Source organism: Rhinoderma darwinii, unplaced genomic scaffold (genome assembly GCF_050947455.1).
Source record: "Rhinoderma darwinii isolate aRhiDar2 unplaced genomic scaffold, aRhiDar2.hap1 Scaffold_3422, whole genome shotgun sequence".
Lineage (NCBI taxonomy): Eukaryota > Metazoa > Chordata > Amphibia > Anura > Rhinodermatidae > Rhinoderma > Rhinoderma darwinii.
Window position 1 is genome coordinate 8,295 of NW_027463436.1, and position 20,790 is coordinate 29,084.

Sequence of the window (20,790 nt, forward strand, 5' to 3'; positions counted from 1 at the left end):
ATCCCTGATTATTCTAGACTTAAAGATTTACTGCAAAATGCTAGCTTTACACTGAGACCTCATATTTCTTCCTTGATAAATAAGGAAGAGGTGGGATTTGTACGAGGATGTGAGGCACGATATAATACGATCAAAACACTGTCCCTGATTTCTCAGGCTCGCTCCCAGGGAATCCCTCTTTGCCTTTTATTCACTGATGCTAAAAAGGCCTTTGATCGAGTGAGTTGAGGGTTCCTGGAGGCGACTCTACAAAGTCTGGGGGATACATTCATCCCAGAATTATGTCTCTTTACCATGGTCCTCAGGGACAAGTTTGGATTAATGGATCTTTGTCAGATCCTTTTAAGAATAAAAATGGGACGCGACAGGAATGCCCACTTCTGCCTCTTCCTTACATCTTGGACATGGAGGTATTGTCAAACCTTCTTCGAGATAATGAATCTATTAGGGTTATTTCATATTGGGGATAAACAACATAAATTTGCTTTATATGCGAATGATCTATTGATCTCTTCTCACCAAGAGTTGGACTGCCGGTGATAATTGTCACATTGGGAACGTGGACCCACTGGGCCGTACCACCTTGACAGTATGGCAGCTGGCCAACAGGACACAGGTCACAGTCTATAGTTCGTATAGGTGTACCTGTGGTAGCTCAGACAGTAGCAAGACAGGCTCAGCTGGGACTTAGGCAGCAGGCGGACACCAGGCGTGGTGAAGCAGGACAGGCGTGGTACTCAGCGCAGAACGACTCCAACTCAATACGGCACTTGACCAGGATAGCACAGGATGCAGGTTACAGGTAGAAGGAACGGGACACATTGGGAACTGGAAAACACTTAGGAGACCATTTGCATAGACAGACTAGGGTAACGACAACAAAGCTCAGGCAAGGCAGGAAGGGGCTGGACCCCTCTTATAGTCATGGGCCTCATGGGCTAATTTTGTACATTAATTAAGGTGCGCGCCTTGGCCCTTTAAGAGGACCTACGGGACCCGGTCGGGAGAAGCGGAAGTGAGTGCTGGCGTCTCCTGAGGAGGAGACGGGGATCAGCGCTCACAGATCCATGGCTGTGGCCGTCAAGAGGTGAATGAGCCTAACGGCCCGCGGCCATAGGCATGACAGTAATGAGGGAATTTGATTTGTTTGGAGCTTTAAGTAATTTTAACCCCTTCCCGCTCCTTGACGTACTATTACGTCATGGCAGCTGTATCGTTCGCGCTCCATGCTGTAATAGTACGTCACGGGAGTAACGGCCGTTTCGGCCGTCCTCCCGACACATACAGGAGCTGTGACGCTGCTGTCTTGTTCAGCAGCTGTCACAGCTCCTACAGCGGGGACCGATCGCTGTGTCCCCGCTGATTAACCCCTTAAAAGCCGCGTTCTATAGAGATCGCGGCTTTTTAGGGGTTAAGCTGCCATCGCCGGCCTGCTACGCGATAGCGGCCGGCGATGGTGACTATGGCAACCGGACACCAAACAATGGCGTCCGGCTATGCCATAGACGGAAGCCTAGTGGGTCCTGACAACGTCAGGACCCACTATGCTTGCTGTCAGTGAGTAGCTGACAGTTCTAATACACTGCACTACGCATGTAGTGCAGTGTATTAGAATTGCAATCAGGGCCTCCTGCCCTCAAGTCCCCTAGTGGGACAAAGTAATAAAGTAAAAAAAAAGTAAAAAAAAGATGTGTAAAAATAAGAAAATAAAAGATTTAAAAGTAATAAAAGTAAAAATCACCCTTTTTCCCTTATCAGTCCTTTATTATTAATAAAAATATATAAAAAACAAATAAACTATACATAATTGGTATCGCCGCATCCGTAACAGCCTGAACTACAAAATTATTTCATTATTTATCCCGCACGATGAACGCCGTAAAATAAAATAATAATAAACCGTACCACAATCACAATTGTTTGGTCACTTCACCTCCCAAAAAATGGAATAAAAAGAGATCAAAAAGTCGCATGTACCTAAAAATGGTACTGATCGAAACTACAGTTCGTTACGCAAAAAATAAGTCCTCACACGGCTTTATTGATTGAAAAATAAAAAAGTTCTGGCTCTTAGAATAAGCGAACACAAAAAGTGAATGATTGTTTACAAAAAGTATTTTATTGTGCAAACGCCATAAGACATAAAAAAAACTATAAACATCTGGTATCGCCATAATCGTATCGCCCCGCAGAATAAAGTGAATATTTTATTTATAGCGCACGGTGAATGCTGTAAAAAAAAGAATAAAAAAACAATAGTAGAATTGCTGTTTTTTAGTCACCACGCCACCTAAAAATAGAATAAAAACTGATCAAAAAGCCGCATGCACCCCAAGAAAACTACAATGCATTCCTCAAGGGGTCTAGTTTCCAAATTGGGGTCAGTTTTGGGGGGTTTCCAATGTTTTGGCACCACAAGACCTCTTCAAACCGGACATGGTGCCTAATAAAAAAGAGGCCTCAAAATCCACTAGGTGCTCCTTTGCTTCTGTGGCCGCTGCTTCAGTCCATTACCACACTAGGGCCACATGTGGGATATTTCTAAAAACTGCAGAATCTGGGCAATACGTATTAATTTGCGTTTCTCTGATAAATCCTTTTGTGTTATAAAAAAAATGGTATAAAGAGGATTTTCTGTCAAAAAAAAAAATGTAAATTTCACCTCTACTTTGCTCTAAATTTTTGTGAAACACCTAAAGGGTTCATAAACTTTCTAAATGCTGTTGTGAATACTTTGAGGGGTCTAGTTTCTAAAATGGGGTATTTCATAGGGGTTTCTAATATATAGGCCCACTCAAAGCAACTTCAGAACTGAACTGGAACCAAAATAAATAAATAAATGAGGCAATACTTCGCTTCTTACATTATACTGATAATGAGCCGTGCCCACCCTGAGATGACCCCAGTTTTGACCGTTTGTATAAACGGAGACCCCTATTAGACCGTTCCAGTGCCCTGTTTTCCCCAGCATACACCCCGAGAAGTGTATTTCTATTGATGAGTCCCTGGTACATTTTAAAGGGAGGGTTCAATTCCGCGAGTACCTGCCGGGTAAGAGGGCAAGGTATGGCGTGAAGATGTATAAGCTGCGAGAGTGCATCCGGGTATACCTACAGGTTTAGGATATATGAAGGAAAGGCCACCCCCAAACCAGACTGCATCCTGGACTACAATAGGTACATGGGAGGGATGGACTTGTAAGATCAAATCCTGAAGCCCTACAGCGCCATGCAGTGTGGTATAAGAAGCTGGCCGGGCACATCATACAGATGGCTTTGTACAATGTGTACGTGCTACGTCGATGTGCAGGCCAGACGGGAACTTTCCTGGAATTTCAAGAGGTGATTATCAAGAACCTAATCTTTAGGGACCAAGAAGGGGGGGCACCCAGTACTTCTGGAAGCGGGGCCACACGCATCGTACCAGGGCGGCAACACTTTCCAGGGGAAGTTCCCCAAACTGGCAAGAAGGGAAAAAGTCAAAAGAGGTGCAAAGTCTGCTATAAGACGGCGATAAGGGATGACACAATATATCAATGTGACACGTGTCCCGAATAACCAGAGCTCTGTATGAAAGAGTGTTTTAAAATTTATCATACATCCCTTGGTTTATAATTTACCCCAATTTTACTTACCCTGATGCACTCCGCACAGCTTATCCCCCCTCGTCTTTCCCCTCTGAGCCCTGCTGTGTGCCCAGGCAGCTGATAACAGCCACATGTAGGGTATTGCCATACCCGGGAGAACCCACATTACAGTTTATGGGGTGTAGGTCTCCGGTCAAAATGCTCACTACACCTCTAGATGAATGCCTTAAGGGTGTAGTTTTTAAAACAGGGTCACTTCTTGCGGGTTTCAACTGTACTGGTACCTCAGGGGCTTCTGCATACATGACTTCACACTAGAAAATCCCCAGTAGGCCAAATGGTGGTCCTTTCCTTCTGAGCCCTCCCATTGGCCCAAACGGCAGTTTATCACAACAAATGGGGTATTGCGGCACTCAGAACAAATTGCGCAACAGAATGGGGTATTTTGTTTCTTGTGAAAATAAGAATTTTTGAGCTAAAATGACATATTATTGGAAAAAATATATATTTATTTAATTCCCAGCCCAATTCAAATAAGTTCTGTGAAGAAACTATGGTGTCTAAATGGTCACATTACCCATAAATGAATTCCTTGAGGGGTGTAGTTTCCAAAATGGGGTCACTTCTGGTGGGTTTCCATTGCTTTGATACCTCTGGGGCTCTGCAAATGCGACATGGCAGCCGAAAACCAATGCAGCAAAATCTGGACTCCAAAGAACACACAGCGCTCCTTCCCTTCTGAGGCCTCCCATGGGCCCAAACGGCAGTTTATTGCCACAAATGGGGTATTGATGCACTCAGGAGAAATTGGGCAACAAAATTGAGCATTTTGTTCCCTGTGAAAATAAGAAATTTTGATCACAAATGACATTTTATTGGAAAAAATGACATTTTTTTCATTTCACAGCCCAATTCAAATACGTGCTGTGAAAAAACTGTGCGGTCAAAATGGTAACAACAACCATAAATGAATTCCTTGAGGGGTGTAGTTTCCAAAATGGGGTCACTATTGGGGGATTCCTACTGTTTTGGCACCTCAACACCTCTTCAAACCCGGCATGCTGCCTAAAATATATTCTAATAAAAAAGAGGACTCAAAATACACTAGGTGCTTCTTTGCTTCTAGGCCTTGTGTTTTAGTCCACGAGCGCAGTAGGGCCACATGTGGGACATTTCTAAAAACTGCATAATCTGGACAATACATATTTAGTAGTGTTTCTCTGGTAAAACCTTCTTTGTTACAGAAAAAAAAATGAATAAAATTGAAATTCCGCAAGAAAAATGAAATTTGCAAAGTTCACCTCCACTTTGCTTTAATTCCTGTGAAATGCCTGAAGGGTTAAAAAACTTTCTAAATGCTGTTTTGAATACTTTGAGGGGTCTAGTTTTTAAAATGGGGTGTTTTATCAGGGTTTCTAATACATAGGCCCCTCAAAGCCACTTCAGAACTGAACAGGTACCTTAAAAAAAAGGCTTTTGACATTTTCTTAAAAATATGAGAAATTGCAGTTTATGTTCTAAGCCTTGTAACGTCCAAGAAAAATAAAAGAATGTTCAAAAAACGATGCCAATCTAAAGTAGACATATGGGAAATGTGAACTAGTGACTATTGTGGGTGGTATATCCGTCTGTTTTACAAGCAGATGCATTTAAATTCTGAAAAATGCAATTTTTTCAAAATTTTCTCAAAATTTTGCAATTTTTCACCAATAAACACTGAATATATCGACCAAATTTTACCACGAACATGAAGCCCAATGTGTCACGAGAAAACAATCTCAGAATCGCTTGGGTAGGTTTAAGCATTCCCACGTTATTACCACATAAAGTGAAATATGTCAGATTTGAAAAATGGGCTCTGAGCCTTAAGGCCAAAACTAGGCTGCGTCCTTAAGGGGTTAAGGCCTCGCTAGTACCAGTGTGGGAGACTGTCTGGGAATCCGTGGTGCGGTTGACTTTTTATTATGTCGTTTAGATTTTGTTTCACAATAGATTAAATAGGACTCTGGATTAAAGCATTTAACGTCAATGGCCATTCTAAGCTGAATGTGCCTGCTCTCGTCAGATCGCAGAAGTTACACAGCTTAAGGCCTCGCTAGTACCAGTGTGGGAGACTGTCTGGGAATCCGTGGTGCGGTTGACTTTTTATTATGTCGTTTAGATTTTGTTTCACAATCGATTAAAAGGACTATGGATTAAAGCATATAATGTCAATGGCCATTCTAAGCTGAATGTGCCTGCTCTCGTCAGATCGCAGAAGTTACACAGCTTAAGGCCTCGCTAGTACCAGTGTGGGAGACTGTCTGGGAATCCGTGGTGCGGTTGACTTTTTATTAAGTCGTTTAGATTTTGTTTCACAATAGATTAAATAGGACTATGGATTAAGGCTTTTAATGTCTATGGCCATTCTAAGCTGAATGTGCCTGCTCTCGTCAGATCGCAGAAGTTACACAGCTTAAGGCCTCGCTAGTACCAGTGTGGGAGACTGTCTGGGAATCCGTGGTGCGGTTGACTTTTTATTATGTCGTTTAGATTTTGTTTCACAATAGATTAAAAAGGACTATGGATTAAAGCATTTAATGTCAATGGCCATTCTAATCTGAATGTCCCTGCTCTCGTCAGATAGCAGAAGTTACACAGCTTAAGGCCTCGCTAGTACCAGTGTGGGAGACTGTCTGGGAATCCGTGGTGCGGTTGACTTTTTATTATGTCGTTTAGATTTTGTTTCACAATCGATTAAAAAGGACTATGGATTAAAGCATTTAATGTCAATGGCCATTCTAAGCTGAATGTGCCTGCTCTCGTCAGATCGCAGAAGTTACACAGCTTAAGGCCTCGTTAGTACCAGTGTGGGAGACTGTCTGGGAATCCGTGGTGCGGTTGACTTTTTTTTATGTCGTTTAGATTTTGTTTCACAATCGATTAAAAAGGACTATGGATTAATGCATTCAATGTCAATGGCCATTCTAAGCTGAATGTGCCTGCTCTCGTCAGATTGCAGAAATTACACAGCTTAAGGCCTCGCTAGTACCAGTGTGGGAGACTGTCTGGGAATCCGTGGTGCGGTTGACTTTTTATTATGTCGTTTAGATTCTGTTTCACAATAGATTAAATAGGACTATGGATTAAAGCATTTAACGTCAATGGCCATTCTAAGCTGAATGTGCCTGCTCTCGTCAGATCGCAGAAGTTACACAGCTTAAGGCCTCGCTAGTACCAGTGTGGGAGACTGTCTGGGAATACGTGGTGCGGTTGACTTTTTATTATGTCGTTTAGATTTTGTTTCACAATCGATTAAAAAGGACTATGGATTAAAGCATTTAATGTCAATGGCCATTCTAAGCTGAATGTGCCTGCTCTCGTCAGATCGCAGAAGTTACACAGCTTAAGGCCTCGCTAGTACCAGTGTGGGAGACTGTCTGGGAATCCGTGGTGCGGTTGACTTTTTATTATGTTGTTTAGATTTTGTTTCACAATAGATTAAATAGGACTTTGGATTAAGGCTTTTAATGTCAATGGCCATTCTAAGCTGAATTTGCCTTCTCTCGTTAGAACGCAGGAGTTACACAGCTTAACGCCTCACCAGTACCAGTGTGGGAGACTGTCTGGGAATCCGTGGTGCGGTTGACTTTTTATTATGTCGTTTAGATTTTGTTTCACATTCGATTAAAAAGGACTATGGATTAAAGCATTTAATGTCAATGGCCATTCTAAGCTGAATGTGCTTGCTCTCGTCAGATCGCAGAAGTTACACAGCTTAAGGCCTCGCTAGTACCAGTGTGGGAGACTCTCTGGGAATCTGTGGTGGGGTTGACTTTTTATTATGTTGTTTAGATTTTGTTTCACAATAGATTAAATAGGACTATGGATTAAGGCTTTTAAAGTCAATGGCCATTCTAAGCTGAATGTGCCTGCTCTCGTCAGATCGCAGAAGTTACACAGCTTAAGGCCTCGCTAGTACCATTGTGGGAGACTGTCTGGGAATCCGTGTTGCGGTTGACTTTTTATTATGTCGTTTAGATTTTGTTTCACAATCGATTAAAAAGGACTATGGATTAAAGCATTTAATGTCAATGGCCATTCTAAACTGAATGTGCCTGCTCTCATCAGATCGCAGAAGTTACACAGTTTAAGGCCTCGCTAGTACCAGTGTGGGAGACTGTCTGGGAATCCGTGGTGCGGTTGACTTTTTATTATGTCGTTTAGATTTTGTTTCACAATAGATTAAATAGGACTATGGATTAAAGCATTTAACGTCAATGGCCATTTTAAGCTGAATGTGCCTGCTCTCGTCAGTTTGCAGAAGTTACGCAGCTTAAGGCCTCGCTAGTACCAGTGTGAGAGACTGTCTGGGAATCCGTGGTGCGGTTGACTTTTTATTATGTCGTTTAGATTTTGTTTCACATTCGATTAAAAAGGACTATGGATTAAAGCATTTAATGTCAATGGCCATTCTAAGCTGAATGTGCCTACTCTCGTCAGATCGCAGAAGTTACACAGCTTAAGGCCTCGCTAGTACCGGTGTGGGAGACTCTCTGGGAATCTGTGGTGCGGTTGACTTTTTATTATGTTGTTTAGATTTTGTTTCACAATAGATTAAATAGGACTATGGATTAAGACTTTTAAAGTCAATGGCCATTCTAAGCTGAATGTGCCTGTTCTCATCTGATCGCAGAAGTTACACAGCTTAAGGCCTCGCTAGAACCAGTGTGGGAGACTGTCTGGGAATCCGTGGTGCGGTTGACTTTTTATTATGTCGTTTAGATTTTGTTTCACAATCGATTAAAAAGGACTATGGATTAAAGCATTTAATGTCAATGGCCATTCTAAGCTGAATGTGCCAGCTCTCGTCAGATCGCATAAGTTACACAGCTTAAGGCCTCGCTAGTACCAGTGTGGGAGACTGTCTGGGAATCCGTGGTGCGGTTGAATTTTTATTATGTCGTTTAGATTTTGTTTCACAATCGATTAAAAAGGACTATGGATTAAAGCATTTAATGTCAATGACTATTCTAAGCTGAATGTCCCTGCTCTGGTCAGATCGCAGAAGTTACACAGCTTAAGGCCTCGCTAGTACCAGTGTGGGAGACTGTCTGGGAATCCGTGTTGCGGTTGACTTTTTATTATGTAGTTTAGATTTTGTTTCACAATCGATTAAAAAGGACTATGGATTAAAGCATTTAATGTCAATGGCCATTCTAAGCTGAATGTGCCTGCTCTCGTCAGATCGCAGAAGTTACACAGCTTAAGGCCTCGCTAGTACCAGTGTGGGAGACTGTCTGGGAATCCGTGGTGCGGTTGACTTTTTATTATGTCGTTTAGATTTTGTTTCACAATCGATTAAAAAGGACTATGGATTAAAGCATTTAATGTCAATGGCCTTTCTAAGCTGAATGTGCCTGCTCTCGTCAGATCGCAGAAGTTACACAGCTTAAGGCCTCGCTAGTACCAGTGTGGGAGACTGTCTGGGAATCCGTGGTGCGGTTGACTTTTTATTATGTTGTTTAGATTTTGTTTCACAATCGATTAAAAAGGACTATGGATTAAAGCATTTAATGTCAATGGCCATTCTAAGCTGAATGTGCCTGCTCTCGTCAGATCGCAGAAGTTACACAGCTTAAGGCCTCGCTAGTACCAGTGTGGGAGACTGTCTGGGAATCCGTGGTGCGGTTGACTTTTTATTATGTCGTTTAGATTTTGTTTCACAATCGATTTAAAAAGGACTATGGATTAAAGCATTTAATGTCAAAGGCCATTCTAAGCTGAATGTGCCTGCTCTCGTCAGATCGCAGAAGTTACACAGCTTAAGGCCTCGCTAGTACCAGTGTGGGAGACTCTCTGGGAATCTGTGGTGCGGTTGACTTTGTATTATGTTGTTTAGATTTTGTTTCACAATAGATTAAATAGGACTATGGATTAAGGCTTTTAAAGTCAATGGCCATTCTAAGCTGAATGTGCCTGCTCTCGTCAGATCGCAGAAGCTACACAGCTTAAGGCCTCGCTAGAACCAGTGTGGGAGACTGTCTGGGAATCCGTGGTGCGGTTGACTTTTTATTATGTCGTTTAGATTTTGTTTCACAATCGATTAAAAAGGACTATGGATTAAAGCTTTTAATGGCAATGGCCATTTTAAGCTGAATGTGCCTGCTCTCGTCAGATCGCAGAAGTTACACAGCTTAAGGCCTCGCTAGTACCAGTGTGGGAGACTGTCTGGGAATCCGTGGTGCGGTTGACTTTTTATTATGTCGTTTAGATTTTGTTTCACAATCGATTAAAAAGGACTATGGATTAAAGCATTTAATGTCAATGGCCATTCTAAGCTGAATGTGCCTGCTCTCGTCAGATCGCAGAAGTTACACAGCCTAAGGCCTCGCTAGTACCAGTGTGGGAGACTGTCTGGGAATCCGTGGTGCGGTTGACTTTTTATTATGTCGTTTAGATTTTGTTTCACAATCGATTAAAAAGGACTATGGATTAAAGCATTTAATGTCAATGGCCATTCTAAGCTGAATGTGCCTGCTCTCGTCAGATCGCAGAAGTTACACAGCTTAAGGCCTCGCTAGTACCAGTGTGGGAGACTGTCTGGGAATCAGTGGTGCGGTTGACTTTCTATTATGTCGTTTAGATTTTGTTTCACAATCGATTAAAAAGGACTATGGATTAAAGCATTTAATGTCAATGGCCATTCTAAGCTGAGTGTCCCTGCTCTCGTCAGATCGCAGAAGTTACTCAGCTTAAGGCCTCGCTAGTACCAGTGTGGGAGACTGTCTGGGAATCCGTGGTGCGGTTGACTTTTTATTATGTCGTTTAGATTTTGTTTCACAATCGATTAAAAAGGACTATGGATTAAAGCATTTAAAGTCAATGGCCATTCTAAGCTGAATGTGCCTGCTCTCGTCAGATCGCAGAAGTTACACAGCTTAAGGCCTCGCTAGTACCAGTGTGGGAGACTGTCTGGGAATCCGTGGTGCGGTTGACTTTTTATTATGTCGTTTAGATTTTGTTTCACAATAGATTAAATAGGACTATGGATTAAAGCATTTAACGTCAATGGCCATTCTAAGCTGAATGTGCCTGCTCTCGTCAGATCGCAGAAGTTACACAGCTTAAGGCCTCGCTAGTACCAGTGTGGGAGACTGTCTGGGAATCCGTGGTGCGGTTGACTTTTTATTATGTCGTTTAGATTTTGTTTCACAATCGATTAAAAAGGACTATGGATTAAAGCATTTAATGTCAATGGCCATTCTAAGCTGAATGTGCCTGCTCTCGTCAGATCGCAGAAGTTACACAGCTTAAGGCCTCGCTAGTACCAGTGTGGGAGACTCTCTGGGAATCTGTGGTGCGGTTGACTTTTTATTATGTTGTTTAGATTTTGTTTCACAATAGATTAAATAGGACTATGGATTAAGGCTTTTAAAGTCAATGGCCATTCTAAGCTGAATGTGCCTGCTCTCATCAGAACGCAGAAGTTACACAGCTTAAGGCCTCGCTAGTACCAGTGTGGGAGACTGTCTGGGAATCCGTGGTGCGGTTGCATTTTTATTATGTCGTTTAGATTTTGTTTCACAATCGATTAAAAAGGACTATGGATTAAAGCATTTAATGTCAATGGCCATTCTAAGCTGAATGTCCCTGCTCTCGTCAGATCACAGAAGTTACACAGCTTAAGGCCTCGCTAGGACCAGTGTGGGAGACTGTCTGGGAATCCGTGGTGCGGTTGACTTTTTATTATGTTGTTTAGATTTTGTTTCACAATAGATTAAATAGGACTATGGATTAAGGCTTTTAATGTCAATGGCCCTTCTAAGCTGAATGTCCCTGCTCTCGTCAGATCACAGAAGTTACACAGCTTAAGGCCTCGCTAGGACCAGTGTGGGAGACTGTCTGGGAATCCGTGGTGCGGTTGACTTTTTATTATGTAGTTTAGATTTTGTTTCACAATCGATTAAAAAGGACTATGGATTAAAGCATTTAATGTCAATGGCCATTCTAAGCTGAATGTGCCTGCTCTCGTCAGAACGCAGAAGTTACACAGCTTAAGGCCTCGCTAGTACCAGTGTGGGAGGCTGTCTGGGAATCCGTAGTACGGTTGACTTTTTATTATGTCGTTTAGATTTTGTTTCACAATAGATCAAATAGGACTATGGATTAAAGCATTTAACGTCAATGGCCATTCTAAGCTGAATGTGCCTGCTCTCGTCAGATCGCAGAAGTTACACAGCTTAAGGCCTCGCTAGTACCAGTGTGGGAGACTGTCTTGGAATCCGTGGTGCGGTTGAGTTTTTATTATGTCCTTTATATTTTGTTTCACAATCGATTAAAAAGGACTATGGATTAAAGCATTTAATGTCAATGGCCATTCTAAGCTGAATGTGCCTGCTCTCGTCAGATCGCAGAAGTTACACAGCTTAAGGCCTCACAAGTACCAGTGTGGGAGACTGTCTGGGAATCCGTGGTGCGGTTGACTTTTTATTATGTCGTTTAGATTTTGTTTCACAATCGATTAAAAAGGACTATGGATTAAATCATTTAATGTCAATGGCCATTCTAAGCTGAATGTGCCTGCTCTCGTCAGATCGCAGAAGTTACACAGCTTAAGGGTATGTGCACACACACTAATTACGTCCGTAATTGATGGACGTATTTCGGCCGCAAGTACCGGACCGAACACACTGCAGGGAGCCGGGCTCCTAGCATCATAGTTATATACGATGCTAGGAGTCCCTGCCTCTCTGCAGGACAACTGTCCCGTACTGTAATCATGTTTTCAGTACGGGACAGTAGTTCCACAGAGAGGCAGGGACTCCTAGCGTCGTACATAAGTATGATGCTAGGAGCCCGGCTCCCTGCACTGTGTTCGGTCCACTACTTGCGGCCGAAATACGTCCGTCATTTACGGACGTAATTAGTGTGTGTGCACATACCCTAAGGCCTCACTAGTACCAGTGTGGGAGACTGTCTGGGAATCCGTGGTGCGGTTGACTTTTTATTATGTCGTTTAGATTTTGTTTCACAATAGATTAAATAGGACTATGGATTAAAGCATTTAACGTCAATGGCCATTCTAAGGTGAATGTGCCTGCTCTCGTCAGAACGCAGAAGTTACACAGCTTAAGTCCTCGCTAGTACCAGTGTGGGAGACTGTCTGGGAATCCGTGGTGGGGTTGCATTTTTATTATGTCGTTTAGATTTTGTTTCACAATAGATTAAAAAGGACTATGGATTAAAGCATTTAATGTCAATGGCCATTCTAAGCTGAATGTCCCTGCTCTCGTCAGATCGCAGAAGTTACACAGCTTAAGGCCTCGCTAGTACCATTGTGGGAGACTGTCTGGGAATCCGTGGTGCGGTTGACTTTTTATTATGTTGTTTAGATTTTGTTTCACAATAGATTAAATAGGACTATGGATTAAGCCTTTTAATGTCAATGGCCCTTCTAAGCTGAATGTTCCTGCTCTCGTCAGATCGCAGAAGTTACACAGCTTAAGGCCTCTCTAGTACCAGTGTGGGAGACTGTCTGGGAATCCATGGTGCGGTTGACTTTTTATTATGTCGTTTAGATTTTGTTTCACAATAGATTAAATAGGACTATGGATTAAAGCATTTAACGTCAATGGCCATTCTAAGCTGAATGTGCCTGCTCTCGTCAGATCGCAGAAGTTACACAGCTTAAGGCCTCGCTCGTACCAGTGTGGGAGACTGGCTGGGAGTCCGTGGTGCGGTTGACTTTTTATTATGTCGTTTAGATTTTGTTTCACAATCGATTAAAAAGGACTATGGATTAAAGCATTTAATGTCAATGGCCATTCCAAGCTGAATGTGCCTGCTCTCGTTAGATCGCAGAAGTTACACAGCTTAACGCCTCGCTAGTACCAGTGTGGGAGACTGTCTGGGAATCCGTGGTGCGGTTGACTTTTTATTATGTCGTTTAGATTTTGTTTCACAATCGATTAAAAAGGACTATGGATTATAACATTTAATGTCAATGGCCATTCTAAGCTGAATGTGCCTGCTCTCGTTAGATCGCAGAAGTTACACAGCTTAACGCCTCGCTAGTACCAGTGTGGGAGACTGTCTGGGAATCTGTGGTGCGGTTGACTTTTTATTATGTCGTTTAGATTTTGTTTCACAATCGATTAAAAAGGACTATGGATTAAAGCATTTAATGTCAATGGCCATTCTATGCTGAATGTGCCTCCTCTCGTCAGATCGCAGAAGTTACACAGCTTAAGGCCTCGCTAGTACCAGTGTGGGAGACTGTCTGGGAATCCGTGGTGCGGTTGACTTTTTATTATGTCGTTTAGATTTTGTTTCACAATCGATTAAAAAGGACTATGGATTAAAGCATTTAATGTCAATGGCCATTCTAAGCTGAATGTGCCTGCTCTCGTCAGATCGTAGAAGTTACACAGCTTAGGGCCTCGCTAGTACAAGTGTGGGAGACTGTCTGGGAATCCGTGGTGCGGTTGACTTTTTATTATGTCGTTTAGATTTTGTTTCACAATAGATCAAATAGGACTATAGATTAAAGCATTTAACGTCAATGGCCATTCTAAGCTGAATGTTCCTGCTCTCGTCAGATCGCAGAAGTTACACAGCTTAAGGCCTCGCTAGTACCAGTGTGGGAGACTGTCTGGGAATCCGTGGCGCGGTTGAATTTTTATTATGTCGTTTATATTTTGTTTCACAATCGATAAAAAAGGACTATGGATTAAAAAATTTAATGTCAATGGCCATTCTCAGCTGAATGTCCCTGCTCTCGTCTGATCGCAGAAGTTACTCAGCTTAAGGCCTCGCTAGTACCAGTGTGGGAGACTGTCTGGGAATCCGTGGTGCGGTTGACTTTTTATTATGTCGTTTAGATTTTGTTTCACAATCGATTAAAAAGGACTATGGATTAAAGCATTTAATGTCAATGGCCTTTCTAAGCTGAATGTGCCTGCTCTCGTCAGATCGCAGAAGTTACACAGCTTAAGGCCTCACTAGTTCCAGTGTGGGAGACTGTCTGGGAATCCGTGGTGCGGTTGACTTTTTATTATGTCGTTTAGATTTTGTTTCACAATCGATTAAAAAGGACTATGGATTAAATCATTTAATGTCAATGGCCATTCTAAGCTGAATGTGCCTGCTCTCGTCAGAACGCAGAAGTTACACAGCTTAAGGCCTCGCTAGTACCAGTGTGGGAGACTGTTTGGGAATCCGTAGTGCGGTTGACTTTTTATTATGTCGTTTCGATTTTGTTTCACAATCGATTAAAAAGGACTATGGATTAAAGCATTTAACGTCAATGGCCATTCTAAGCTGAATGTACCTGCTCTCGTCAGATCGCAGAAGTTACACAGCTTAAGGCCTCGCTAGTACCAGTGTGGGAGACTGTCTGGGAATCCGTGGTGCGGTTGACTTTTTAATATGTCGTTTAGATTTTGTTTCACAATAGATTAAATAGGACTATGGTTTATAGCATTTAACGTCAAAGGCCATTCTAAGCTGAATGTACCTGCTCTCGTCAGAACACAGAAGTTACACAGCTTAAGGCCTCACTAGTACCAGTGTGGGAGACTCTCTGGGAATCCGCGGAGCGGTTGACTTTTTATTATGTTGTTTAGATTTTGTTTAACAATCGATTAAAAAGGACTATGGATTAAAGCATTTAATGTCAATGGCTATTCTAAGCTGAATGTGCCTGCTCTCGTTAGATCGCAGAAGTTACACAGCTTAACGCCTCGCTAGTACCAGTGTGGGAGACTGTCTGGGAATCCGTGGTGCGGTTGACTTTTTATTATGTCGTTTAGATTTTGTTTCACAATAGATTAAATAGGACTATGGATTAAAGCATTAAACGTCAATGGCCATTCTAAGCTGAATGTGCCTGCTCTCGTCAGATCGCAGAAGTTACACAGCTTAAGGCCTCGCTGGTACCAGTGTGGGAGACTGTCTGGGAATCCGTGGTGCGGTTGAATTTTTATTATGTCGTTTAGATTTTGTTTCACAATCGATTAAAAAGGACTATGGATTAAAGCATTTAATGTCAATGGCCATTCTAAGCTGAACGTCCCTGCTCTCGTCAGATCGCAGAAGTTACACAGCTTAAAACCTCGCTAGTACCAGTGTGGGAGACTGTCTGGGAATCCATGGTGCGGTTGACGTTTTATTATGTCGTTTAGATTTTGTTTCACAATCGATTAAAAAGGACTATGGATTAAAGCATTTAATGTCAATGGCCATTCTAAGCTGAATGTGCCTGCTCTTGTTAGATCGCAGAACTTACACAGCTTAACGCCTCGCTAGTACCAATGTGGGAGACTGTCTGGGAATCCGTGGTGCGGTTGACTTTTTATTATGTCGTTTAGATTTTGTTTCACAATAGATTAAATAGGACTATGGATTAAAGCATTTAACGTCAATGGCCATTCTAAGCTGAATGTGCCTGCTCTCGTCACATCGCAGAAGTTACACAGCTTAAGGCCTCGCTAGTACCAGTGTGGGAGACTGTCTGGGAATCCATGGTGCGGTTGAATTTTTATTATGTCGTTTAGATTTTGTTTCACAATCGATTAAAAAGGACTATGGATTAAAGCATTTAACGTCAATGGCCATTCTAAGCTGAATGTCCCTGCTCTCGTCAGATCGCAGAAGTTACACAGCTTAAGGCCTCACTAGTACCAGTGTGGGAGACTGTCTGGGAATCCGTTGTGCGGTTGAGCTTTTTTTATGTCGTTTAGATTTTGTTTCACAATCGATTAAAAAGGACTATGAATTAAAGCATTTAATGTCAATGGCCATTCTAAGCTGAATGTCCCTGCTCTCGTCAGATCGCAGAAGTTACACAGCTTAAAACCTCGCTAGTACCAGTGTGGGAGACTGTCTGGGAATCCGTGGAGCGGTTGACTTTTTATTATGTCGTTTAGATTTTGTTTCACAATCGATTAAAAAGGACTATGGATTAAAGCATTTAATGTCAATGGCCATTCTAAGCTGAATGTGCCTGCTCTCGTCAGAACACAGAAGTTACACAGCTTAAGGCCTCACTAGTACCAGTGTGGGAGACTCTCTGGGAATCCGCGGAGCGGTTGACTTTTTATTATGTTGTTTAGATTTTGTTTCACAATAGATTAAATAGGACTATGGATTAAGGCTTCTAATGTCAATGGCCATTCTAAGCTGAATGTGCCTGCTATCGTCAGATCGCGGAAGTTACACAGCTTAAGGCCTCGCTAGTACCAGTGTGGGAGACTGTCTGGGAATCCGTGGTGCGGTTGACTTTTTATTATGTCGTTTAGATTTTGTTTCACAATCGATTAAAAAGGACTATGGATTAAATCATTTAATGTCAATGGCCATTCTAAGCTGAATGTGCCTGCTCTTGTTAGATCGCAGAACTTACACAGCTTAACGCCTCGCTAGTACCAATGTGGGAGACTGTCTGGGAATCCGTGGTGCGGTTGACTTTTTATTATGTCGTTTAGATTTTGTTTCACAATAGATTAAATAGGACTATGGATTAAAGCATTTAACGTCAATGGCCATTCTAAGCTGAATGTGCCTGCTCTCGTCAGATCGCAGAAGTTACACAGCTTAAGGCCTCGCTAGTACCAGTGTGGGAGACTGTCTGGGAATCCATGGTGCGGTTGAATTTTTATTATGTCGTTTAGATTTTGTTTCACAATCGATTAAAAAGGACTATGGATTAAAGCATTTAATGTCAATGGCCATTCTAAGCTGAATGTCCCTGCTCTCGTCAGATCGCAGAAGTTACACAGCTTAAGGCCTCACTAGTACCAGTGTGGGAGACTGTCTGGGAATCCGTGGTGCGGTTGAGCTTTTTTTATGTCGTTTAGATTTTGTTTCACAATCGATTAAAAAGGACTATGAATTAAAGCATTTAATGTCAATGGCCATTCTAAGCTGAATGTCCCTGCTCTCGTCAGATCGCAGAAGTTACACAGCTTAAAACCTCGCTAGTACCAGTGTGGGAGACTGTCTGGGAATCCGTGGAGCGGTTAACTTTTTATTATGTCGTTTAGATTTTGTTTCACAATCGATTAAAAAGGACTATGGATTAAAGCATTTAATGTCAATGGCCATTCTAAGCTGAATGTGCCTGCTCTCGTCAGAACGCAGAAGTTACACAGCTTAAGGCCTCGCTAGTACCAGTGTGGGAGACTGTCTGGGAATCCGTGGTGCGGTTGAATTTTTATTATGTCGTTTAGATTTTGTTTCACAATCGATTAAAAAGGACTATGGATTAAAGCATTTAATGTCAATGGCCATTCTAAGCTAAGTGTCCCTCCTCTCGTCAGATCACAAAAGATACACAACTTAAGGCCTCGCTAGTACCAGTGTGGGAGACTCTCTGGGAATCCGTGGTACGGTTGACTTTTTATTATGTTGTTTAGATTTTGTTTCACAATAGATTAAATAGGACTATGGATTAAGGCTTTTAATGTCAATGGCAATTCTAAGCTGAATGTGCCTGCTCTCGGCAGATCGCAGAAGTTACACAGCTTAAGGCCTCGCTAGTACCAGTGTGGGAGACTGTCTGTGAATCCGTGGAGCGGATGAATTTTTATTATGTCGTTTATATTTTGATTCACAATCGATTAAAAAGGACTATGGATTAAAGTATTTAATGTCAATGGCCATTCTAAGCTGAATGTCCCTGCTCTCGTCAGATTGCAGAAGTTACACAGCTTAAAACCTCGCTAGTACCAGTGTGGGAGACTGTCTGGGAATCCGTGGTGCAGTTGACTTTTTATTATGTCGTTTAGATTTTGTTTCACAATCGATTAAAAAGGACTATGGATTAAAGCGTTTAATGTCGATGGCCATTCTAAGCTGAATGTTCCTGCTCTCGTCAGATCGCAGAAGTTACACAGCTTAAGGCCTCGCTAGTACCAGTGTGGGAGACTGTCTGGGAATCCGTGGTGCGGTTGACTTTTTATTATGTCGTTTAGATTTTGTTTCACAATAGATTAAATAGAACTATGGATTAAAGCATTTAACGTCAATGGCCATTCTAAGCTGAATGTGCCTGCTCTCGTCAGATCGCAGAAGTTACACAGCTTAAGGCCTCGCTAGTACCAGTGTGGGAGACTGTCTGGGAATCCGTGGTGCGGTTGACTTTTTATTATGTCGTTTAGATTTTGTTTCACAATCGATTAAAAAGGACTATGGATTAAAGCATTTAATGTCAATGGCCATTCTAAGCTGAATGTGCCTTCTCTCGTCAGATCGCAGAAGTTACACAGCTTAAGGCCTCGCTAGTACCAGTGTGGGAGACTGTCTGGGAATCCGTGGAGCGGTTGAATTTTTATTATGTCGTTTAGATTTTGTTTCACAATCGATTAAAAAGTACTATGGATTAAAGCATTTAATGTCAATGGCCATTCTAAGCTGAATGTCCCTGCTCTCGTCAGATTGCAGAAGTTACACAGCTTAAAACCTCGCTAGTACCAGTGTGGGAGACTGTCTGGGAATCCATGGTGCGGTTGACTTTTTATTATGTCGTTTAGATTTTGTTTCACAATAGATTAAATAGGACTATGGATTAAAGCATTTAACGTCAATGGCCATTCTAAGCTGAATTTCCCTGCTCTCGTCAAATCGCAGAAGTTACACAGCTAAAGGCCTCGCTAGTACCAGTGTGGGAGACACTCTGGGAATCCGTGGTGCGGTCGACTTTTTATTATGTTGTTTAGATTTTGTTTCACAATAGATTAAATAGGACTATGGATTAAAGCTTTTAATGTCAACGGCCATTCTAAGCTGAATGTGCCTGCTCTCGTCAGATCGCAGAAGTTACACAGCTTAAGGCCTCGCTAGTACCAGTGTGGGAGACTGTCTGGGAATCCGTGGTGCGGTTGCCTTTTTATTATGTCGTTTAGATTTTGTTTCACAATAGATTAAATAGGACTATGGATTAAAGCATTTAACGTCAATGGCCATTCTAAGCTGAATGTACCTGCTCTCGTCAGATCGCAGAAGTTACAAAGCTTAAGGCCTCGCTAGTACCAGTGTGGGAGACTGTCTGGGAATCCGTGGTGCGGTTGACTTTTTATTATGTCGTTTAGATTTTGTTTCACAATCGATTAAAAGGACTATGGATTAAAGCATTTAATGTCAATGGCTATTCTAAGCTGAATGTCCCTGCTCTCGTCAGATCGCAGAAGTTACACAGCTTAAGGCCTCGCTAGTACCAGTGTGGGAGACTGTCTGGGAATCCGTGGTGCGGTTGACTTTTTATTATGTCGTTTAGATTTTGTTTCACAATCGATTAAAAAGGACTATGGATTAAAGCATTTAATGTCAATGGCCATTCTAAGCTGAATGTGCCTGCTCTCGTCAGATCGCAGAAGTTACACAGCTTAAGGCCTCGCTAGTACCAGTGTGGGAGACTGTCTGGGAATCCGTGGTGCGGTTGACTTTTAATTATGTCGTTTAGATTTTGTTTCACAATCGATTAAAAAGGACTATGGATTAAAGCATTTAATGTCAATGGCCATTCTAAGCTGAATGTGCCTGCTCTTGTTAGATCGCAGAACTTACACAGCTTAACGCCTCGCTAGTACCAATGTGGGAGACTGTCTGGGAATCCGTGGTGCGGTTGACTTTTTATTATGTCGTTTAGATTTTGTTTCACAATAGATTAAATAGGACTATGGATTAAAGCATTTAACGTCAATGGCCATTCTAAGCTGAATGTGCCTGCTCTCGTCAGATCGCAGAAGTTACACAGCTTAAGGCCTCGCTAGTACCAGTGTGGGAGACTGTCTGGGAATCCGTGGTGCGGTTGAATTTTTATTATGTCGTTTAGATTTTGTTTCACAATCGATTAAAAAGGACTATGGATTAAAGCATTTAATGTCAATGGCCATTCTAAGCTGAATGTACCTGCTCTCGTCAGATCGCAGAAATTACACAGCTTAAGGCCTCGCTAGTACCAGTGTGGGAGACTGTCTGGGAATCCGTGGTGCGGTTGACTTTTTATTATGTCGTTTAGATTATGTTTCACAATCGATTAAAAAGGACTATGGATTAAAGCATTTAATGTCAATGGCCATTCTAAGCTGAATGTGCCTGCTCTCGTCAGATCGCAGAAGTTACACAGCTTAAGGCCTCGCTAGTACCAGTGTGGGAGACTGTCTGGGAATCCGTGGTGTGGTTGACTTTTTATTATGTCGTTTAGATTTTGTTTCACAATCGAT

General features: G+C 42.2%; 60 pseudogenes; all 60 read left to right on the forward strand.

The window, feature by feature from the left end:
- Positions 1–5,610: 5,610 nt before the first annotated feature.
- On the forward strand, positions 5,611–5,729 carry LOC142706542 (5S ribosomal RNA; annotated as a pseudogene).
- A 66-nt stretch (positions 5,730–5,795) lies between these two features.
- Positions 5,796–5,914, forward strand: LOC142706554 (5S ribosomal RNA; annotated as a pseudogene).
- Positions 5,915–5,981: 67 nt separating this feature from the next.
- On the forward strand, positions 5,982–6,100 carry LOC142706335 (5S ribosomal RNA; annotated as a pseudogene).
- Positions 6,101–6,167: 67 nt separating this feature from the next.
- On the forward strand, positions 6,168–6,286 carry LOC142706034 (5S ribosomal RNA; annotated as a pseudogene).
- Positions 6,287–6,353: 67 nt separating this feature from the next.
- Positions 6,354–6,472, forward strand: LOC142706308 (5S ribosomal RNA; annotated as a pseudogene).
- Positions 6,473–6,539: 67 nt separating this feature from the next.
- Positions 6,540–6,658, forward strand: LOC142706409 (5S ribosomal RNA; annotated as a pseudogene).
- A 67-nt stretch (positions 6,659–6,725) lies between these two features.
- Positions 6,726–6,844, forward strand: LOC142706333 (5S ribosomal RNA; annotated as a pseudogene).
- A 67-nt stretch (positions 6,845–6,911) lies between these two features.
- Positions 6,912–7,030, forward strand: LOC142706566 (5S ribosomal RNA; annotated as a pseudogene).
- A 253-nt stretch (positions 7,031–7,283) lies between these two features.
- LOC142706029 (5S ribosomal RNA) lies at positions 7,284–7,402 on the forward strand (annotated as a pseudogene).
- A 67-nt stretch (positions 7,403–7,469) lies between these two features.
- On the forward strand, positions 7,470–7,588 carry LOC142706640 (5S ribosomal RNA; annotated as a pseudogene).
- Positions 7,589–7,655: 67 nt separating this feature from the next.
- LOC142706296 (5S ribosomal RNA) lies at positions 7,656–7,774 on the forward strand (annotated as a pseudogene).
- A 253-nt stretch (positions 7,775–8,027) lies between these two features.
- On the forward strand, positions 8,028–8,146 carry LOC142706684 (5S ribosomal RNA; annotated as a pseudogene).
- Positions 8,147–8,213: 67 nt separating this feature from the next.
- LOC142706709 (5S ribosomal RNA) lies at positions 8,214–8,332 on the forward strand (annotated as a pseudogene).
- Positions 8,333–8,771: 439 nt separating this feature from the next.
- Positions 8,772–8,890, forward strand: LOC142706578 (5S ribosomal RNA; annotated as a pseudogene).
- Positions 8,891–8,957: 67 nt separating this feature from the next.
- LOC142706382 (5S ribosomal RNA) lies at positions 8,958–9,076 on the forward strand (annotated as a pseudogene).
- Positions 9,077–9,143: 67 nt separating this feature from the next.
- On the forward strand, positions 9,144–9,262 carry LOC142706590 (5S ribosomal RNA; annotated as a pseudogene).
- Positions 9,263–9,330: 68 nt separating this feature from the next.
- On the forward strand, positions 9,331–9,449 carry LOC142706581 (5S ribosomal RNA; annotated as a pseudogene).
- Positions 9,450–9,516: 67 nt separating this feature from the next.
- On the forward strand, positions 9,517–9,635 carry LOC142706718 (5S ribosomal RNA; annotated as a pseudogene).
- Positions 9,636–9,702: 67 nt separating this feature from the next.
- LOC142706599 (5S ribosomal RNA) lies at positions 9,703–9,821 on the forward strand (annotated as a pseudogene).
- Positions 9,822–9,888: 67 nt separating this feature from the next.
- LOC142706436 (5S ribosomal RNA) lies at positions 9,889–10,007 on the forward strand (annotated as a pseudogene).
- Positions 10,008–10,074: 67 nt separating this feature from the next.
- Positions 10,075–10,193, forward strand: LOC142706367 (5S ribosomal RNA; annotated as a pseudogene).
- Positions 10,194–10,260: 67 nt separating this feature from the next.
- On the forward strand, positions 10,261–10,379 carry LOC142706538 (5S ribosomal RNA; annotated as a pseudogene).
- A 67-nt stretch (positions 10,380–10,446) lies between these two features.
- LOC142706602 (5S ribosomal RNA) lies at positions 10,447–10,565 on the forward strand (annotated as a pseudogene).
- A 67-nt stretch (positions 10,566–10,632) lies between these two features.
- On the forward strand, positions 10,633–10,751 carry LOC142706614 (5S ribosomal RNA; annotated as a pseudogene).
- A 67-nt stretch (positions 10,752–10,818) lies between these two features.
- On the forward strand, positions 10,819–10,937 carry LOC142706302 (5S ribosomal RNA; annotated as a pseudogene).
- Positions 10,938–11,004: 67 nt separating this feature from the next.
- Positions 11,005–11,123, forward strand: LOC142706446 (5S ribosomal RNA; annotated as a pseudogene).
- A 439-nt stretch (positions 11,124–11,562) lies between these two features.
- Positions 11,563–11,681, forward strand: LOC142706004 (5S ribosomal RNA; annotated as a pseudogene).
- Positions 11,682–11,748: 67 nt separating this feature from the next.
- On the forward strand, positions 11,749–11,867 carry LOC142706650 (5S ribosomal RNA; annotated as a pseudogene).
- Positions 11,868–11,934: 67 nt separating this feature from the next.
- LOC142706334 (5S ribosomal RNA) lies at positions 11,935–12,053 on the forward strand (annotated as a pseudogene).
- A 770-nt stretch (positions 12,054–12,823) lies between these two features.
- Positions 12,824–12,942, forward strand: LOC142706312 (5S ribosomal RNA; annotated as a pseudogene).
- A 67-nt stretch (positions 12,943–13,009) lies between these two features.
- On the forward strand, positions 13,010–13,128 carry LOC142706111 (5S ribosomal RNA; annotated as a pseudogene).
- Positions 13,129–13,195: 67 nt separating this feature from the next.
- On the forward strand, positions 13,196–13,314 carry LOC142706611 (5S ribosomal RNA; annotated as a pseudogene).
- A 67-nt stretch (positions 13,315–13,381) lies between these two features.
- On the forward strand, positions 13,382–13,500 carry LOC142706114 (5S ribosomal RNA; annotated as a pseudogene).
- Positions 13,501–13,567: 67 nt separating this feature from the next.
- Positions 13,568–13,686, forward strand: LOC142706040 (5S ribosomal RNA; annotated as a pseudogene).
- A 67-nt stretch (positions 13,687–13,753) lies between these two features.
- On the forward strand, positions 13,754–13,872 carry LOC142706125 (5S ribosomal RNA; annotated as a pseudogene).
- A 67-nt stretch (positions 13,873–13,939) lies between these two features.
- On the forward strand, positions 13,940–14,058 carry LOC142706711 (5S ribosomal RNA; annotated as a pseudogene).
- A 67-nt stretch (positions 14,059–14,125) lies between these two features.
- LOC142706586 (5S ribosomal RNA) lies at positions 14,126–14,244 on the forward strand (annotated as a pseudogene).
- Positions 14,245–14,311: 67 nt separating this feature from the next.
- Positions 14,312–14,430, forward strand: LOC142706525 (5S ribosomal RNA; annotated as a pseudogene).
- Positions 14,431–14,497: 67 nt separating this feature from the next.
- Positions 14,498–14,616, forward strand: LOC142705998 (5S ribosomal RNA; annotated as a pseudogene).
- Positions 14,617–14,683: 67 nt separating this feature from the next.
- Positions 14,684–14,802, forward strand: LOC142706478 (5S ribosomal RNA; annotated as a pseudogene).
- Positions 14,803–14,869: 67 nt separating this feature from the next.
- On the forward strand, positions 14,870–14,988 carry LOC142706155 (5S ribosomal RNA; annotated as a pseudogene).
- A 67-nt stretch (positions 14,989–15,055) lies between these two features.
- On the forward strand, positions 15,056–15,174 carry LOC142706075 (5S ribosomal RNA; annotated as a pseudogene).
- Positions 15,175–15,241: 67 nt separating this feature from the next.
- Positions 15,242–15,360, forward strand: LOC142706047 (5S ribosomal RNA; annotated as a pseudogene).
- Positions 15,361–15,427: 67 nt separating this feature from the next.
- On the forward strand, positions 15,428–15,546 carry LOC142706621 (5S ribosomal RNA; annotated as a pseudogene).
- A 625-nt stretch (positions 15,547–16,171) lies between these two features.
- LOC142706117 (5S ribosomal RNA) lies at positions 16,172–16,290 on the forward strand (annotated as a pseudogene).
- A 67-nt stretch (positions 16,291–16,357) lies between these two features.
- On the forward strand, positions 16,358–16,476 carry LOC142706106 (5S ribosomal RNA; annotated as a pseudogene).
- A 67-nt stretch (positions 16,477–16,543) lies between these two features.
- LOC142706691 (5S ribosomal RNA) lies at positions 16,544–16,662 on the forward strand (annotated as a pseudogene).
- Positions 16,663–16,729: 67 nt separating this feature from the next.
- On the forward strand, positions 16,730–16,848 carry LOC142706000 (5S ribosomal RNA; annotated as a pseudogene).
- A 253-nt stretch (positions 16,849–17,101) lies between these two features.
- On the forward strand, positions 17,102–17,220 carry LOC142706710 (5S ribosomal RNA; annotated as a pseudogene).
- A 67-nt stretch (positions 17,221–17,287) lies between these two features.
- LOC142706574 (5S ribosomal RNA) lies at positions 17,288–17,406 on the forward strand (annotated as a pseudogene).
- Positions 17,407–17,659: 253 nt separating this feature from the next.
- Positions 17,660–17,778, forward strand: LOC142706343 (5S ribosomal RNA; annotated as a pseudogene).
- Positions 17,779–18,403: 625 nt separating this feature from the next.
- On the forward strand, positions 18,404–18,522 carry LOC142706294 (5S ribosomal RNA; annotated as a pseudogene).
- A 67-nt stretch (positions 18,523–18,589) lies between these two features.
- Positions 18,590–18,708, forward strand: LOC142706626 (5S ribosomal RNA; annotated as a pseudogene).
- Positions 18,709–19,333: 625 nt separating this feature from the next.
- On the forward strand, positions 19,334–19,452 carry LOC142706264 (5S ribosomal RNA; annotated as a pseudogene).
- A 67-nt stretch (positions 19,453–19,519) lies between these two features.
- On the forward strand, positions 19,520–19,638 carry LOC142706361 (5S ribosomal RNA; annotated as a pseudogene).
- A 66-nt stretch (positions 19,639–19,704) lies between these two features.
- On the forward strand, positions 19,705–19,823 carry LOC142706379 (5S ribosomal RNA; annotated as a pseudogene).
- A 67-nt stretch (positions 19,824–19,890) lies between these two features.
- LOC142706639 (5S ribosomal RNA) lies at positions 19,891–20,009 on the forward strand (annotated as a pseudogene).
- A 253-nt stretch (positions 20,010–20,262) lies between these two features.
- On the forward strand, positions 20,263–20,381 carry LOC142706437 (5S ribosomal RNA; annotated as a pseudogene).
- Positions 20,382–20,448: 67 nt separating this feature from the next.
- LOC142706535 (5S ribosomal RNA) lies at positions 20,449–20,567 on the forward strand (annotated as a pseudogene).
- Positions 20,568–20,634: 67 nt separating this feature from the next.
- Positions 20,635–20,753, forward strand: LOC142706316 (5S ribosomal RNA; annotated as a pseudogene).
- The last annotated feature ends 37 nt before the right edge of the window (positions 20,754–20,790 follow it).